We start from the raw sequence: 18,613 nt of genomic DNA, 5'->3' as shown, positions 1-18,613 counted from the left end.
GAACATAAGTGGTTAAAAAAGGGCAGTCTGTCAGGAAATGCGGACCGTCAAAAGTTGTGCGCAATGTCCACAAGATGGTGGGGGAGCACCACTTAAAAAATGGCGATGGCTAAAAAGACAGTGCCCAATATGCAAACTAGTTAAAATGATCTCGTGGCGAGAGAGCCGACAGGTGATCGACCGAGCCACTGGAAGATGCTCATTCCCATTAAGGGAGCACCAGTGGCGGGGTCAAAGTGACACCACCCGCTGATAGACGGCAACACAGAGATCGTTGGAGGGAATGTAAGAGCTGGCAAGCTGAGGTATGAGGACCGCAGCCTTGTTTCCTGCCAGGCTGACGTGACCAGGAATCCACTTGAACATCGTAGTGACTATCAAGAGTGAGCAAGTGACCATCTTTCCTGGACCCGTTGTACTAAGGGATGGACGGTGTATAGCACACAGAGGCTTTGAAGGGCACTGAGGGAGTCTGAGCAGATGACGCAATCGAAAAGCCCGTGTCGCCGGACGTACTGCGTGGTCCAATACGGGGCGAAGAGCTCTGCAGTGTTCTGGAAGACAATACCGAAAAATGTTGGCGCCAATGACAAAAGCACGTCTGACACCACAGTCAGTCTGAGAGCCATTAGTATACACGGTGTTACAAAAAGGTATGGCCAAACTTTCAGGAAACATTCCTCACACACAAAGAAAGAAAATGTTATGTGGACATGTGTCCGGAAACGCTTACTTTCCATGTTAGAGCTCATTTTATTACTTCTCTACAAATCACATTAATCGTGGAATGGAAACACACAGCAACATAACGTACCAGCGTGACTTCAGACATTTGTTACAGGAAATGTTCAAAATGTCCTCCGTTAGCGAGGATACATGCATCCACCCTCCGTCGCATGGAATCCCTGATGCGCTGATGCAGTCCTGGAGAATGGCGTATTGTATCACAGCCGTCCACAATATGAGCACGAAGAGTCTCTACATTTGGTACCAGGGTTGCGTAGACAAGAGCTTTCAAATGCCCCCATAAATGAAAGTCAAGAGGGTTGAGGTGAGGAGAGTGTGGAGGCCACGGAATTGGTCCGCCTCTACCAATGCGTCGGTCACCGAATCTGTTGTCGAGAAGCGTACGAACACTTCGACTGAAATGTGCAGGAGCTCCATCGTGCATGAACCACATGCTGTGTCGTACATCTACATCTACATCTACATTTATACTCCGCAAGCCACCCAACAGTGTGTGGCGGAGGGCACTTTACGTGCCACTGTCATTACCTCCCTTTTTTGTTCCAGTCGCGTATGGTTCGCGGGAAGAATGACTGTCTGAAGGCCTCCGTGCGCGCTCGAATCTCTCTAATTTTACATTCGTGAACTCCTCAGGAGGTATAATTAGGGGGAAGCAATATATTCGATACCTCATCCAGAAACGCACCATCTCGAAACCTGGCGAGCAAGCTACACCGCGATACAGAGCGCCTCTCTTGCAGAGTCTGCCACTCGAGTTTGCTAAACATCTCCGTAACGCTATCACAGTTACCAAATAACCCTGTGACGAAACGCGCCGCTCTTCTTTGGATCTTCTCTATCTCCTCCGTCAACCCGATCTGGGTACGGATCCCACACTGTTGAGCAATACTCAAGTATAGGTCGAACGAGTGTTTTGTAAGCCACCTCCTTTGTTGATGGACTACATTTTCTAAGGACTCTCCCAATGAATCTCAAACTGGTACCTGCCTTACCAACAATTACTTGTAAAGGCACATGTTCTAGCAGCACAGGTAGAGTACCCCGTATGAAATCGTGATAACGTGCTCCATTGAGTGTAGGTGGAAGAACATGGGGCCCAATCGAGACATCACCAACAATGCCTGCCCAAACGTTCACAGAAAATCTGTGTCGATGACGTGATTGAACAATTGCGTGCGGATTTTCGTCAGCCCACACATGTCGATTGTGAAAATTTACAATTTGATCACGTCGGAATGAAGCCTCATCTGCAAAGAGAACATTTGCACTGAAATGAGGATTGACACATTGTCGGATGAACCATTTGCAGAAGTGTACCCGTGGAGGCCAATCAGCTGCTGATAGTGCCTGCATACGCTGTACACGGTACGGAAACAACTGGTTCTCCCGTAGCACTCTCCATACAGTGACGTGGTCAACGTTACCTTGTACAGCAGCAACTTCTCTGACACTGTCATTAGGGTTATCGTCAACTGCACGAAGAATTGCCTCGTCCATTGCAGGTGTGCTCGTCGTTCTAGGTCTTCCCCAGTCATGAGTCACAGGCTGGAATGTTCCGTGCTCCCTAAGACGCCGATCAATTGCTTCGAACGTCTTCCTGTCGGGACACCTTGGTTCTGGAAATTGTCTTGATACAAACATACTGCACCACGGCTGTTGCCCCGTGCTAATCCGTACATCAAATGGGCATCTGCCAACTCCGCATTTGTAAACATCGCGCTGACTGCAAAACCACGTTCGTGAGGAACACTAACCTGTTGATGCTAAGTACTGATGTGCTCGATGCTAGTACTGTAGAGCAATGAGTCGCATGTCAACACAAGCACCGAAGTCAACAAACCTTCCTTCAATTGGGCCAAATGGTGTTGAATCGAGGAAGTACAGTACATACTGACTAAACTAAAATGAGCTCTAACATGGAAATTAAGCATTTCCAGACACATGTCCACATAACATCTTTTCTTTATTTGTGTGTGAGGAATGTTTCCTGAAAGTTTGGCCATATCTTTTTGTAACACCCTGTATACGAAGGTACTACACAAAGTTCCATGCAAAGGTCGTGAAACTGAAGGCGATAGAGTGATGCTGGAGTACTGTCCTTACAATGCGAATGAAGGCCAAGGTGAACAGGGGCCGCCACTCGAAGCTGAGGTGGTGAAGTGTTTACACTTACCGGGAAAGTTGCAGGTAGCGTGAAGTTAAGCTGCCGGAGAAAGAGCCAAAAGCGAACTCCAGGAGGTAACAGAGAATAGGGACACAGCCCATACTGGTGATCAAAGGAGTCACTGAAGGAGGAGGCGGCATAGGAGGGTTGGCCACGCACGGCAGACAAACGGCACACATATCTGGAGAAGAGAAAGACACGGCAGTAGGACAGCGGTAGTTCGGTAGCTTCCACATACGGACTCTCAGCTGGGCTAGTGCAAAAGGCCCAAGTGGCGGAACAGATGTCACGACGGTGGACAGTATTGAGATGGCGTAAGAGGGACAGACGTGCAGATGCATAAATGAAACACCCGTAGTCTAGTTTTGGATGGGCAAGGGACCAGCACAAATAGAGGAGGGCCGTTTGATATGCTCCCCAGGAAGTACCACTGAGCACACGGAGGACTGCTTATAGTGAACTACCAGGTAAGACGCGTGGAAGGACCAAAAAAGTTTCTTATAAAGTACGAGCCCCAGGAATTTCGTAGTTTCAAAGAACGGAAGAGCGACAGGCCCAAGATGTAAAGATGGTGGAAGAAACAATTGCGCCACCAGAAATTCATACAAACGGTTCTGTCAGTGGAAAAATGAAAGCCACTGTTGACGCTCCACTAGTAAAGACGAACGAGACACCACCGAAGACGCCGCTCGACGACACAGGTCCGTCGAGAACTGCAATAGGTGGCAAAATTGTCAACGAAAATGGAGCCGAAGATGCCCGGCACGAGACGGGCCATTACAAAGAGGACAACACTCGAGATGAAACCCTGAGACACATCATTTTCCCAGATAAAAGTGTCTGACCGGGCAGAACTCGTACACACCTCGAAAACTCAGTCTTCCGACAATTCCCGAAGGAAACGGGGCAGGCAGCCACGGAAGCCCCAGGTGTAGAGAGTACGGTGTACCAGTCCTCTGGCAGGTGTAGTAGGATTTCTCCAAATTGAAAAACACAACCACAGTCTGGGATTTCCGCAGAAAACCATTCGTGACACAGGTGGACAAAGTGACGAGATGGTCAACTGCAGAATGGCACGCTCCAAATTGACACTGTGCATTCGTAAGTAAATTGCGGTATTCCAGCCACCGTACCAGCCGGGCACAATTTGAACGTTCCGTCACCTAGCAAACACAGCTGGTGAGAGAAGTGTGGCAGTAGCTAGAAGGAAGGTGTTTGTCCTTACAAGGTTCAGGTACGGGTATCGTGCCAGTGTCTGGGAAACGTGCTGTCTGCCCAGATGCGGTTGTACGTATGAAGCAGAAAGTGCTTGCCTGAAAGAGTGCTGAAACATTTGAATGTGAATTTTGGCCTGGGGTGGAGGATTGGGACGAAGTTAGAGCACGATATAGCTCCCTCTTAGTAAAGGTGGTATTGTAGCACTCACGATTCTGAGAAGAGAAGGGTACTGCCCCAGCCTCCTCCGCCCGGAGGCAGGGTGATAGTGGGAGGAGCTCAAATCTCCGCAAAATGACAGCCCACCAATAGGGACCACAATGACATCGTCTGCTACTGTCAGGCCAGAAATTGGGGAATCGGTGTCGGTCCCAGAGAGCTGTCGGAGGTCGGCCCACACGACAGAAGAGGGAGTGGAACTGTTATAAGAATTAGTGAATGAAATCGAGCTAACTTTTTTGCTATCCCGAAGAACGTGACTACACTGTACAGCACCTGTTTATAATGAATTCCACCTTAGGATGACACTAAAGTAATGCGCAGAACATATCCGTGGGAGAAATGTGTTGCGGCACGCCTCAGTCCACCACGGGACCGGGACACGGCTCGGTAAAGCGGAAGTGCGAGAGATGGAACGTTCCGTGGTGGTAAGGGTAACATTTGTAAGATGCTCTAAACTGTCATCACAACTCGAGAAACGTCGTTCGTCGAAGGTCGCCACGGAGGAGTTACGTTTACAGTCGTGGGAGTCGGCAAACGGATAGGACGGGGGAAACGGTCACTCGAGTACGTGTCAGACAGAACGGACCACTCGAGACGAGGGGCGAGCTGGGCGGTGCAGAAGGATAGGTCCAAATGGAAATAGGTATGCGCCGAGTCTGAAAGGAACACGGGTGCTCCCGCGTGAAGGCAGAAGAGGTCGAGTCGATCGAGAAGGTCAGGCACGAGGGCACCTCTCTGACGAGTTCTGGGAGAACGCCAAACGGGATAGTGCACATTAAAGTCACCGAGCAGCGCAAACGGGTGAGGTAGCTGCCCAATGAGCTGGAGGGAGTCTGCCCCGGTGACATCGTATGACGGAGGGGAAAGGTTAAGTCAGGAAGGAAAGGGCGAAATGCGACAGTAGTCAGGGACACGGCTCGACTTTGATCACCGTCCTGTACGAGCGACACGACTCCCACACGAGATGGAATGCCATCCTCGGGCAGGGGGAGGGGGGTCAAAATGGACCGGGAAGAAATGCACGAGCTTAAAGCGGTCGTGAGACTGCAATTTTGTTTTCTTAAGGCAGAGAACAAGTAGACGCCGCAATTCTAAGAGCAGCTGTAACTGCTCTCTATCGGATCGAAGACCGTGAACGTACCGCCGGACAAAAAAATGAAGGGGTGTCATCTCGGCGGCTTCAAAGACTCACTGCGCAGACAGGAGGATCCTACTCCGCGAGGTCCACAGGAGCGTCGGCATTCTCCTTCTGTCGGCCTGCGGAGTACGGGGCAAAGAAACGGTCGGAGGTGCGAACCGCTGACACGGACTCCTTCCAACTGGGTGTCCCCTTCAGAGACGGGTGCACCCACCTTAGGAGATTGCTCACACCTCCTGAACACTTGACAGAAGGACCGATCGGCAATTTGGGAAGGTAGCAGCTGAGGGAATCGCTCCTCCCTGGGCCTGGCCTGTACCAGGGGGTACGAGCGAACTTACCTGTCGACCCAGGGCTGGGAATTACGCGTGACCCAGTCACCTATTGAGCATCAGATGCACGGGCCGGCCTTCAGGAGCGCACAAGGTGGAGGAGGAGGAGGAGGAGGAGGAAGAAGAATAAGAAGAACCTCAAATGCCAAAGTGGAAGAAGGATAAGAGAAGGCAAACATAGAAAGAAAAAGGGAATGAAAAACAGTGGAGAGTATACTAATATTGACTACCAAAAATGCAGAATACATTTCCAAAAACAGTCCAGACATGTTCCCCAGGGGAAGGGAAATAGAACAGCAAGAGTACAGACATGCAGCACGGATGGGAAACTGTGCTGCAAAGGCTGGCGACCCGTGGCAGCTACGATGAACACACCAAAGAGTGGCAACCCTCTGTCGGGTGCTAATTTTAAGTTTTCTTACGGTAAGAAAGTTTTGTAAAATAATATTAGGTCGACACATAAGTTCGTAGCATTTTTCCACGTTTTTAATAAACAAAAGAGATATATGTAATAGAGATTTAGTCATCAATAATATATTATCCTTCACTGTTTACAACACTCTGCCAATGCTGGGCTAACTTTTCTATTCTGTGACTTTAGAAATCGTGTGGTTTTGAGGCAAAAAACTCATCGAGCCACGTTCGGAGCACATTTTCGTCCAGAAAGGAAGTTCCTTGACGGTTGTTCAGTTCAGAACAGAAAAGGCGAACATCTCTGGGCGTGGGATCAGGTGAATAAGGTGCGTGCAGAATGACTTCCGAACCCAACTGCCGTATAGTGCTTTCTGTCAGTCTGGCAGAATGGGGGCAGGTGTTATCACAGAGTAACATCACTTCACGCAGTCTTCCCACTCGTCGTCCTCCGACTGCGTCTGTGAGACGTCTCAGTCATTGACAATAAATGTCGGCGGTTATGGTTACACCTCTGGGAAGCAAACCAAACCGTTGCTTTTCCACCGGATGCATAAAATTTTGTTTTGTGGATGCGGGCAAATCTCTGTATGGGAGTTGATGCTTTGCTTGGTCTCTACCTTTAATTTCGTTTCCTTCCATTAGCATAAAGACACCACTTATCACCAGTGGTGACACAGGATAGGAATGGTTAGTACTGTTCACGAGCGAACTAATGACAATCGAGCACAGATGCACATATGGCGACCCCCATTATGCTCTCTCCATTGACATTACCCCCTTACACGGTGCAAATGTTTCTGGCTGCCTCCACTGCTGTCACCCCTCTATTGATCTCAAACAGAAGAACATGTCACAAATTTTCTAATTTCTCCACTTGGCACTCTATTTTCTAGTGCCCACATTTCCACTCACTATCTCTAAATGACAAAATAGGAACACATAAACTGAAACAGCAAAAGTTAACAACAAATAAAAAATAAAAAGCGATAAATAAACTCACATCACCTGGAATACCAATGTGCAAGACAAAAATACAAACTTATGCACCAATGTAATATTATTAGAGAGGGAGAGAGGGACGTTCAGGTTAGGGTTTTGAGGTGTGGGCTGGCCAGATACAGAATCTGACCAAATTAAATCCAGAAATTTTCTCATAAATATTAGAGGTGCAAACCTTCCTGTACTGTCATCATCTATAAATGAGTAAAAACACAATTTCTTTTTAATCCTAATAATGAAATGGGACTAAAACAGTCTTGAAAGCTGTTATTTATACACGGTGTAAAAAAACAGTACGCCCAAACTTTTGGGTAACAATCTTCACACACACAGAGAAGAAAATATGTTATACGATATGGGTTTGAAAATGCTGTTTCCATGTTAGAGCTCATTTCATATTTCTCTTCATAATCACATGAATTCAGGCTCAATGGAGAAACTTACTGTACTTTCTCAGAAAATCCCCCACGTTTCTGTTAAAATGTGTGCCTTTACAATTTCGACAAAACGTTTATTTCGTCTGTTTCTATGTCAACGTTCGTAGGCTTCTAAATAACATTCTATGACAGACAGATAGGTAAAGGGGGACTTACCCTTGGCCGATGCTCTGTCCAGATCTAAACCCACACAGTGCATCAGAGACTTTATGCAATGGTGAGTTTACACTTATCCTTGGTAACATTTTGAACATTTCATTTATGGAACTGTTTCACATTGTGCTGAAACTTTCTTTTCCTGCAAGTTTCCCATTACTAATATGTTGAAGAGTTGTAGAAACTGAGCTCTAGCTTTGAAATAAAGTGTTTCCAGACCCGTCACTATATAACGCGTTGACTTCCTCTATGTGTGAGGAGTGTTTCCTGAACGTTTGGCCATACATTCCTTACACATAATATGTAGGTGATTTCCTACACACAAGGTGGGTGGGAAATAACTATGTATTCAAATTGACATACCTTTCATCTTTGCAGAGATATTTATTTGAAATTACTACAGTACCTACACTGTTATATGGGAATATGAATGCGTATGTTGACAGTCTGCAGTGGTTCGCCTAATTTGTTTCTTTGTTTGTTGTCCTCAGTGTCGACATACTGCGTTGCTAGACCAGCTAAAAATGGGGTTGTAATTTGGACACTGACTACTGTAAATAATGTAGCTGACAGAGGCACAGTTGTGTTTCACAGTAGTTTCCTTTCACTTTTCACAACCCCCCATATACACATTTAATATCACCAGTGCACTATTGTTTTAACTTCCCATAAGCCTCATTAATAGTTAGCAGGCAAACATACACATACTGCTACAATAGTTTACTGCTGAACATCTACAAGCAGTAAAAGCCTAACCACACAGTTCACAGTTTTTTCGGAATAAACAGGTACGTATGGAACAGACACTGTCATTGCTGTAACACACGGCCTATTGGTGTAACACTTATCTCACTGTTAAATGGATGCATTGTTGTCGTTCCAACCGACACAGGTTCCTTGTCTGAAACTTGGCCGCGGACTGACTGTCCCGTGACCAAAAATCGGGCCGTTATATATCATTTCAATAATAGGTATTGAAACTTCACATTGTTTGATGTTTAAATTACATAAATAGCAATTGAAACTTAACTCATTAAATTAACTGAATACATCGAAACATTGGTTCTTTTTAACAGTTTCTTCTACTGCAGCAGTTAGACCGAATTATTTGTTTAAAACATGAAATTAACAAATTAACAAATATAAGTGTGCAAACAATACTTTGGACAAAACTGTGAATTACTCTGTAATTAATTAAGGGCAATTGCAAACATGTTTTCGAAGACAGCCAAATAGATACTTTAAGGTTACTAGCATTTCATCTTCCAAATGTTTACAATTATTACGGGATTTATATTTGTTTATCAGTCAATTTAAGTTATGAACAGTAACTGATTTCACCTTGTAACAAAAGATACTATCTAGAAACAGTCAAAATAAATTAGATAATCAATTACGTACCTAAAACTAAGCATAAGATTAGACCTGGTGTTAAAGTCTTTAAAACTTTTATGGAAATGCAGATTACATTCATGTATGTTGATGGTAATTAGTTAAAACTGAAAAAATGAATTTTAAGGAGGCAGATGGCAAAACAAGAGGGGACATAAAAAATATGCCAGCCTGCACAAGTCTCAATGTAGGCACCTGTGACGTCCACCAATCTCCTCGAACGAAGTGGAACAGAAGCCACAGCTTTCTGGAGGAAGTTGTGTGGGATGTCGGTAAGAAGAAGGTAGTGAGGACAACACGAACACCTAGTTCCCAGGCAGCGAAAATCCCCAACCCAGCCGGGACACAGTGAACCAGAGGCTGCAACGTTAGCCACTAGACCGTGAGCTACAGACATACACTAACTGATGTAAGGTACAGTGATAGAAAGAGCACTGAAAGCTGTTACAGTGAAACTGTGAAAAACTGAACACTTCCAGTTTATATCAACCTTTCACTGGTGTCATATAAAATGTCAGTACAGTGTGTGGTGGGACAGCCTCGAGCAGCACTGATGGATGCACTTCGGCTTGTAACACAACAAGGTAGATACCTCCTCTCGCTCCGATACTGCTCGCAACGAAAATAATATTTTTTCCCTTTTCCTCTTCTTGTGCATACTAAATACATAAACTGTGAGTGTATGAACTATCAAAACCCCATTATTATCCAGGACATAATTTACATTTAATGGATAGTAATCGTAAAAATAGTTCATGTAGAAACACTGTCTACTCCACAAGAGCTGGTTAGCTTGTCTGGCTGAAGTTGCAGCCTTTATTCATGAAACACCTGGTTGCTCAGAACATAGATGCCAGTTGTGAATTAATGTAAATGGATGACATTTTCAGCAACATCTCTAAAATCATATTCATCAAACAGCAGTCTTGAATACTGTCCCTGAACATCACTAGCATCAAAATATTCATGGACCCCTACTGGGGAAACTGTGCACCTGTGATTTTTTTTTATATATTTTTTTATTTTTATTTTTTTTTTACACACACATAAAACGGTATTTCTTTCTTCTTAAAAAAAAACCTTTTGTAGCATATATGTGCCATATTTTAATATGCACAGCACCAATAAGTTACTCATTTTGGTCAGTGAGCTACAGACGCTAATGAACATTGTTACTATTTCACTGACCCAATTCAATTTATTTATATTCTATTTCATGTTGGCATTGCTAAGTACTAGAGTAATGGAATAGCCCTGACAATAAAACTGATAGACACTGGCAGATTCTTTGAAGGTAGATGTGAACTATCCTGAGAAAGACTGCTAACAAAGTTTCAAGAACAGGCTTAAATGATGACTCCAGGAGCATACCACAACCCCCTAACATATTGCTCACATAGGGATTGTGACGACAAGATGAGAATAATTCCATCACGCAGAAAGGAATTCAAATAATCATTCTTCCCGTAATCCGTACACGAACGAAACAGAAAAAAATCCTTATAGCTAGTACCGTGGCACGTACCATCCGCCATGCACTTTCCAGGTGTTTGCAGAGTACGGATGTATATGTAGATCTAATTCCCGTTCCGTTATTTGTATAATTACATTTACAAATATGCATCGTAGAGAGAGCTTTTCCAAACAATTTACAACGTTATCATTTATATTTCATTTTTATCAGCTGTCAGGTAGTACATACAAATATTTACACTACATTACCGCAAACAGCGAGTCTTACTTCCAAAGTCAAACAATGGAAAGTCCAGGTTGGAATATCAATAATATGAAAAGCAAAAATTCTACCTCACCATAAAGATGACATGTCAAGGTGCAGACAGGTGCAACAAAAAGACTGCTACACACTGAGCTTTCGGCCAAAGCCTTCAGAAAATTCAAAGTGTGACAACATTACTTTACACGTTCTTATCAGCATTACTACATACCTTGCCTCCAATGTAAGTACTGGCCAAAATTCTGTCTGTCAATCGATATAAAATCCCACCTCCGTAGCCGAGGTGTGGTGGCATCAGCTCTGGTGAGCTGGTTCGAATCCCAGTTGTGGAAAATGGGTGGTGATCACCAGCCTTTGCATCAATATCCCAGATTACATTCCAAACCTCTGCTCCGTCTCCGAAGTGATGCCAGACGACAATGCCGACGGTGAACTGTCTATAGGACAGGGACGTTAAGCTCGGTGGCCCCACTAGTGCTATTTGAGAGGAGGACGTGTGCCGCCCTTCCCTTCATTCGTAACAACACAAACCTGGCACCACAATGTACAGTCACCAACACAACACAGATACCCAATTTACCTGGGTATAAGATGCCCCAAATATAAGATGAAACTGAATATTAGATGATCCTTTTTTTAAGAGACTCCTCGAGAAAAACTTATTTTTAACATATTCTCAGAACTCAGAATTGCAACCTGTTTTATTGACAAAGTATCTACCAAAACATTAAAATTACGCCTATTCTAAACTTACGGTATTTATTGATTGCCTACATTTTGATAATACTAGGAGAAACAAAATAAACAAAACAGTTTATTAATTTTCTGACTGTTTTCTTTTCTATCTTTTTTTCTTGCTAACCCTGCAGTCTGTGGTATCACTATTTTTAATAATAATAATAAGAATAATAATAATAATAAACCCCGTGGAGGCCCGGGAAAAGAATAGGCCTCCGGTATGTTCTGCCAGTCGTAAAAGGCGACGAAAAGAACAAACCACTAGAAGGGCTAACCCCCCTTTTAGTGTGATTACTTGGTTCAGGACATAACTAAAGAAGCCTCGGACAAGCGCTGTCATGGTCGGGGACGACGCTTGAACCCTATGCCCGCCCACAATGGTAACGACACTGCTAGCCAACTGGAAAACGATTTAAATCCAAATAGAGGTGTTTTGCAGGATATGCTTCCTGCAACAACCCTAGAAGGAAAACAAAGACAGAGGATGAGATGGTCAGATGAAGTTAATCGACACATCATGTTCTGTTATTACCAAGCAACAAACCTAGGAACCAACACAACTAGATACAGATCACAAGTATACACAACATTTATTACCAGATACCCGGAATTAAAATTTTTAACAGAACAACGACTAGCTGATCAGATCCGTGTAATAATAAAAAATAACAGGATACCCCAGTCAGAATTAGAAAACATCAAACAACAACTACAACAAATACTGGAACTAAATAATGTGCAATCAGAAGAAGAAGAAAATACAGTAATGGACTCAAACATCCCAGAGCAAACAAACAAAGACCAACACGCATCAATTAAACAATCAGAGGAAAACGAAATCTTAAGACAGCCACCAGAACAAGCACAAATAGAACACGAAGAGACACACGTGTTAGATATAGAAGAGAAATTTCAGCTGACATATATAGAATACAAAGACACAAATACAGACATTAGACCATTCTTCCATAGACCGCCAAATAACCCACAAGTCGAAACAACAATAAAAACTATCAACACAATCATACACAACAAAATAAATGAAAATACAACTATGGAAGAGTTACAACTACTGGTTTATATAGGAGCACTCACTACACTAAGTATACACACTAGGCAGAGATCAGAACAAACCAACACACAGAAGAAGCCCACAAAACCAGCATGGCAACACAGGCTACAGATCAGAATAGAAAAACTGAGAAAAGACATTGGACAGCTAACACAATTTATAAGAAATGAAATATCAGACAAAAAACGAAAAAGGTTAGGTAAAATCTCACAACAAGAAGCAATAGAGCAATTAGATGAAAAGAAGCAGAAATTACAAGCATTGGCCAAACGACTTAGAAGATACAAAAAAAGTGAAAATAGAAGGAAACAAAACCAAACATTCAGCACAAACCAAAAGAGATTTTACCAAACAATAGATAACACACACATTAAAATAGACAATCCACCAAACATAACAGACATGGAACACTTCTGGAGCAACATATGGTCAAACCCGGTACAACATAACAGGCATGCACAGTGGATACAAGCAGAAACAGACTCATACAAGATGATACCACAAATGCCTGAAGTGATAATTTTGCAACATGAAGTCACCCGAGCAATTAATTCTACACACAATTGGAAAGCCCCTGGAAATGATAATATAGCAAATTACTGGCTAAAGAAGTTCACCTCAACACATTCACATCTCACTAAATTATTTAACAGTTACATTGCAGACCCATACACATTCCCTGATACACTTGCACTTGGAATAACCTATCTGAAACCTAAAGATCAAGCAGACACAGCAAACCCAGCAAAATATCGCCCCATAACATGCCTACCAACAATATATAAAATACTAACTTCAGTCATTACACAGAAATTAATGATACATACAACACAGAACAAAATTATAAATGAAGAACAAAAAGGCTGCTGCAAAGGAGCACGAGGATGTAAAGAGCAACTGATAATAGATGCAGAGATGACATATCAAGTTAAAACTAAACAAAGGTCACTACATTACACATACATTGATTACCAAAAAGCTTTTGATAGTGTACCCCACTCATGGTTACTACAAATATTGGAAATATACAAGGTAGATCCTAAATTGATACAGTTCCTAAACATAGTAATGCAAAACTGGAAAACCACAGTTAATATCCAAACAAATTCAAATAATATCACATCACAGCCAATACAGATTAAGCATGGAATATACTAAGGAGACTCATTAAGTCCTTTCTGGTTCTGCCTTGCTATGAACCCACTATCCAACATGCTAAATAATACAAATTATGGAACATACCAACACAAAATCACACATTTAAATATACATGGATGATCTAAAACTACCGGAAGCAACAAATCAACAACTCAACCAATTACTAAAGATAACAGAAGTATTCAGCAATGATATAAATATGGCTTTTGGAACAGACAAATTTAAGAAAAATAGCATAGTCAAGGGAAAACGCACTAAACAGGAAGATTACATATTGGATAACCACAGCGACTGCATAGAAGCGATGGAAAAAACAGATGCCTAAAAATATCTAGGATACAGACAAAAAATAGGAATAGATAATACAAATATTAAAGAAGAACTAAAAGAAAAATATAGACAAAGACTAACAAAAATACTGAAAACAGAATTGACAACAAGAAACAAGACAAATGCTATAAATACTAATGCTATACCAATATTGACCTACTCATTTGGAGTAGTGAAATGGAGTAACACAGACCCAGAAGCACTCAATACACTTACACGATCACAATGCCACAAATATAGAATGCCTCACATACATTCAGCAACAGAAAGATTCACATTAAGCAGAAAGGAATGAGGAAAGGGATTTATCGACATAAAAAACCTACATTATGGACAGGTAGACAATTTAAGAAAATTCTTTGTAGAACGAGCAGAAACTATCAAAATACACACAGCAATCACTCATATAAATATATCAGCTACACCTTTGCAATTTCATAACCACTTCTACAACCCTTTAGATCACATAACATCGAAAGATACGAAGAAAGTAAATTGGAAAATGAAAACACTACATGGCAAGCACCCGTATCATCTAACACAGCCACACATCGATCAAGACGCATCCGACACATGGATAAGAAAAGGCAATATATACAGTGAGACGGAAGGATTCACGATTGCAATACAGGATCAAACAATAAACACCACATATTACAGCAAGCAAATTATTAAAGATCCCAATACAACAACAGATAAATGCAGACTTTGCAAACAACAAATAGAAACAGTAGATCACATCATAAGTGGATGTACAATACTAGCAAATACAGAATACACCAGAAGACATGACAATGTAGCAAAAATAATACAACAACAACTTGCCATACAACATAAACTAATAAAACAACACGTTCCCACATACAAGTATGCACCACAAAATGTACTGGAGAATGATGAATACAAATTATACTGGAACAGAACTATTATAACAGATAAAACAACACCGCATAACAAACCTGACATCATACTCACCAATAAAAAGAAGAAATTAACACAACTAATCGAAATATCCATACCCAATACAACAAATATACAGAGGAAAACAGGAGAAAAAATTGAAAAATACATCCAACTGGATGGGGAAGTCAAGGACATGTGGCATCAGGATAAAGTTGACATTATACCAATTATACTATCAACTACAGGAGTCATATCACACAGTATCCACCAGTACATCAACGCAATACAGTTACATCCAAATGTATGTATACAACTACAGAAATCTGTAATTATTGATACACGTTCAATTACCCGAAAGTTCCTAAATGCAATATAACATATACCGTACAGTTAAAAGGAAGTCACGCTTGATCAAGGTCCGCATCACTTTCCATTTTTAACCACACGTAACGTCTGAGAAAGGAAAGAAATAATAATAATAACCACTGCCCTAACAGCACAGCTGTGAAATTTGTGTTTTTTGTCACAACTATTTGGCTGTTTCTTCAGAATGTGTTGCCATATCTTAGGTTGTCATTACAGTGGGACCTGAGAACATATCTCCTTTTTTCCCAAATACATATCAGATTTTGCTTCTACAGTGATGTGATAATTTTACAATGTCTCTTGCTTTCAAACATATCACTTGCCTGCCACACTCTCACTGGCTGCACACACCCTCTTTCGTTCCCGTCACACGACACAGCGAGCTCCGACAATATTGCTGTGAGAAACACAGAAGTATTCCACTGACCCGTATCTAAACTTTTACGATCTCCTGCAGAAATGAATACTATTGTTCAGTATTTGCCCAGTTGTAGTCACTTAAATTCTAACTACAAATGACAAACTACTAAAGCAATCTGCGGTTTAAATGTGGCAGATAGTCATAATAAGCCAAAACACAAGGTATAGACTACCACAGTTGGCAGCACGACAGGTTTGCTGGCATCTCTCTGCTCCCTTCCCTAGTCTCCTCTAGGTCTCGGCTGATCTGACACCACTTTTAGCCTTCCGGTCCTTCTGTATGATGATGATGATGATGATGATGATGATGATTATGATGATGATTGGTTTGTGGGGTGCTCAACTGCGCAGTTATCAGTGCCCGTACAAATTCCCAAACTTTGCTCAGTCCAATTTTGCCACTTTCATGAATGATGATGAAATGATGAGGACAGCACAAACACCCAGTCATCTCGAGGCAGGTGAAAATCCCTGATCCCGCCGGGAAATGAACCCGGGACCCCGTGCTCGGGAAGCGAGAACGTGACCGCGAGCTGTGGACCCGACCCTTCTGTAGTGCTGAGCTCGAGAAACTGTGAATAGCAGACTGCAGTATCTTCTAACGTGGAGCTCATATCTAAAAACTAACACACAAATAAAAGCCAACAATTACAATTCACTCCATTCTCAAACTTTCACTCATCCTGTGATCTAGTAATATCTGTAGGTACTATCCCAACAGTGGCTCTTGCCACTGTGATTTATTCTCACCATAACAATTATAATCAGTTTAATATGATATTTCCTTTGTTAGACATTTCATTCTGGATTAATTTTCCTTCTCATTTCAAATGAGCATCACCGGTATGTTCTAAAGCTGATTAAAAGCCAGCAATGTTTTTACCTGGTATTCTAATACGTGATCAGTGACCAAATTTCTCATTTGCAATCCACTTAGTAAATCGTTACAGTCTCTCATAACCAAATAAAATATTAGTCTGGATCCTGAATTAACTAACATTTTTGGAAGAACAACTTTCACTTAAAAAGCGGCACCATTAATATCTGTATATGGTATCCGTACATGTTTATTGCAAGCCTGTTGAAACACAACAAAAGTTTGCAAGAGGATAGAATTTAATGCTATTTCCTCCTGTGTTTCACAAAATTCTCAAATTTTAATCACAGTGGTAGACTCGAGTAGTCGTTTCTGACAGTTTCTCGCTTATCTCTCGCAATAGTGCTGTGCGAGCCAACATCACGTGTTCGTTTGAGCAAAGTCAATACTGCATATAGGGAGATCTTGAGCCTGTTGGAACACGAGTACCATTTTCCCAATCCCTGCCCTTTCGAATTCCTCAAAATAAAATGGCACGTGGCCTCAATAGTGAAGCTTCATCTCTTAAGAGTAAGACCACCCCTACAAATGTAAAACTACCCTTATACACTTTACAAAACTACGTAAAAATGTTGACATCTGCAAAAATAGTTTAATCTGTGAAAATAAGGCGACCCTGTATCTTTTGAATGACAAATTTGGGAAAAAAACCCTCGTCTTGCACTGAAGCACCAAAGAAACTGGTGTAGGCATTAGTATTCAAATGCAGAGATATGTAAACAGACAGAATATGGTGCTCCAGTCAACAATGTCTACATAAGACACCAAGCGTCTGGCGCAGTTGGTGGATCGGTTACTGCCACTACAATGGCAGGTTATCAAGGTTTAAGTGAGTCTGAATGTGGTGTTATAGATGGCACACAAGCGACAGGACACAGCATCTCCGAGGTGGCAATGAAGTGGGGATTTATCCATAAGATCATTTCACGAGTGTACCATACATATCAGGAATCTGGTAAAACACCAAATCTCCAACATCGCTGTGAGTGGAAAAAGATCCTGCAAGAACAGGACAAATGATGACTGATGATAATCCTTCAACATGACAGAAGTGCAACCCTTCCGCAAACTGCAGCAGATTTCAATGCTGGGCCATCAAGAGTGTCAGTGTGCAAACCATTCAACGAAACATCATCCGTACGGGTTTTTGGAGTACAAGGCCCACTCGTGCACCCTTGATGACTGCACAACACAAAGCTTTACGCCTCGCCTGGGCCCGTCATCACTGGCACTGACCTGTTGATGACTGGAAACATGTTGCCAGTTGGACGACCATGCATGTCAGTGAGCTGGTGGAGGCTCTGTAATGGTGTGGGGCATGTGCAGTTGGAGTTGTATGGGAGCCCTGATACGTCTAGATATGACTGACAGGTGAGATCTATCTAAGTATCCTGTCTCATTACCAGCATCCATTCACATGCATTCCAATGGACTTGGCCAGTTCCAGCATGACAATGCGACACCTCACATGTCCAGAACTGCTACAGAGTGGCTAAAGGAACACTCTTCTCAGTTTAAACACTTCTGATGGCCACCAAACGCCCCAAACATGAAGATTATTGAGCATATCTGGGATGCCTCGCAACGTGCTGTTCACAAGATATCTCCACCCCCTCGTATTCTTACGGATTCGTGGACAGCCGCGCAGGATTCACGGTGTCAATTCTTCCAGCACTACTTCAGACATTAGTCGAGTCCGTGCCACATCATACTGTGGCACTTCTGTGTGTTTGTGGGGGCCATACACGATATTAGGCAGGTGTACCAGTTTCTTTGGCTCTTCAGTGTGTGATTGGGT

The 18,613-nt window shown here is 42.4% G+C and overlaps 2 protein-coding genes across 2 annotated transcripts in view; one reads left to right on the top strand and one right to left on the bottom strand.

Annotated features, from left to right (window-relative positions):
* The window catches only part of LOC126108506 (uncharacterized), a 369,053-nt gene that overhangs the window by 68,685 nt on the left and 281,755 nt on the right, over positions 1 to 18,613 (top strand). The window lies entirely within an intron of this gene.
* The window catches only part of LOC126108507 (dnaJ homolog subfamily C member 11), a 123,996-nt gene that overhangs the window by 11,187 nt on the left and 94,196 nt on the right, over positions 1 to 18,613 (bottom strand). The window lies entirely within an intron of this gene.

Source organism: Schistocerca cancellata, chromosome 11, assembly GCF_023864275.1.
Source record: "Schistocerca cancellata isolate TAMUIC-IGC-003103 chromosome 11, iqSchCanc2.1, whole genome shotgun sequence".
Classification (NCBI taxonomy): Eukaryota; Metazoa; Arthropoda; class Insecta; order Orthoptera; family Acrididae; genus Schistocerca; species Schistocerca cancellata.
The sequence above is the reverse complement of the archived record's forward strand: the minus strand, read 5'-3'. Positions and strand labels throughout refer to the sequence as shown.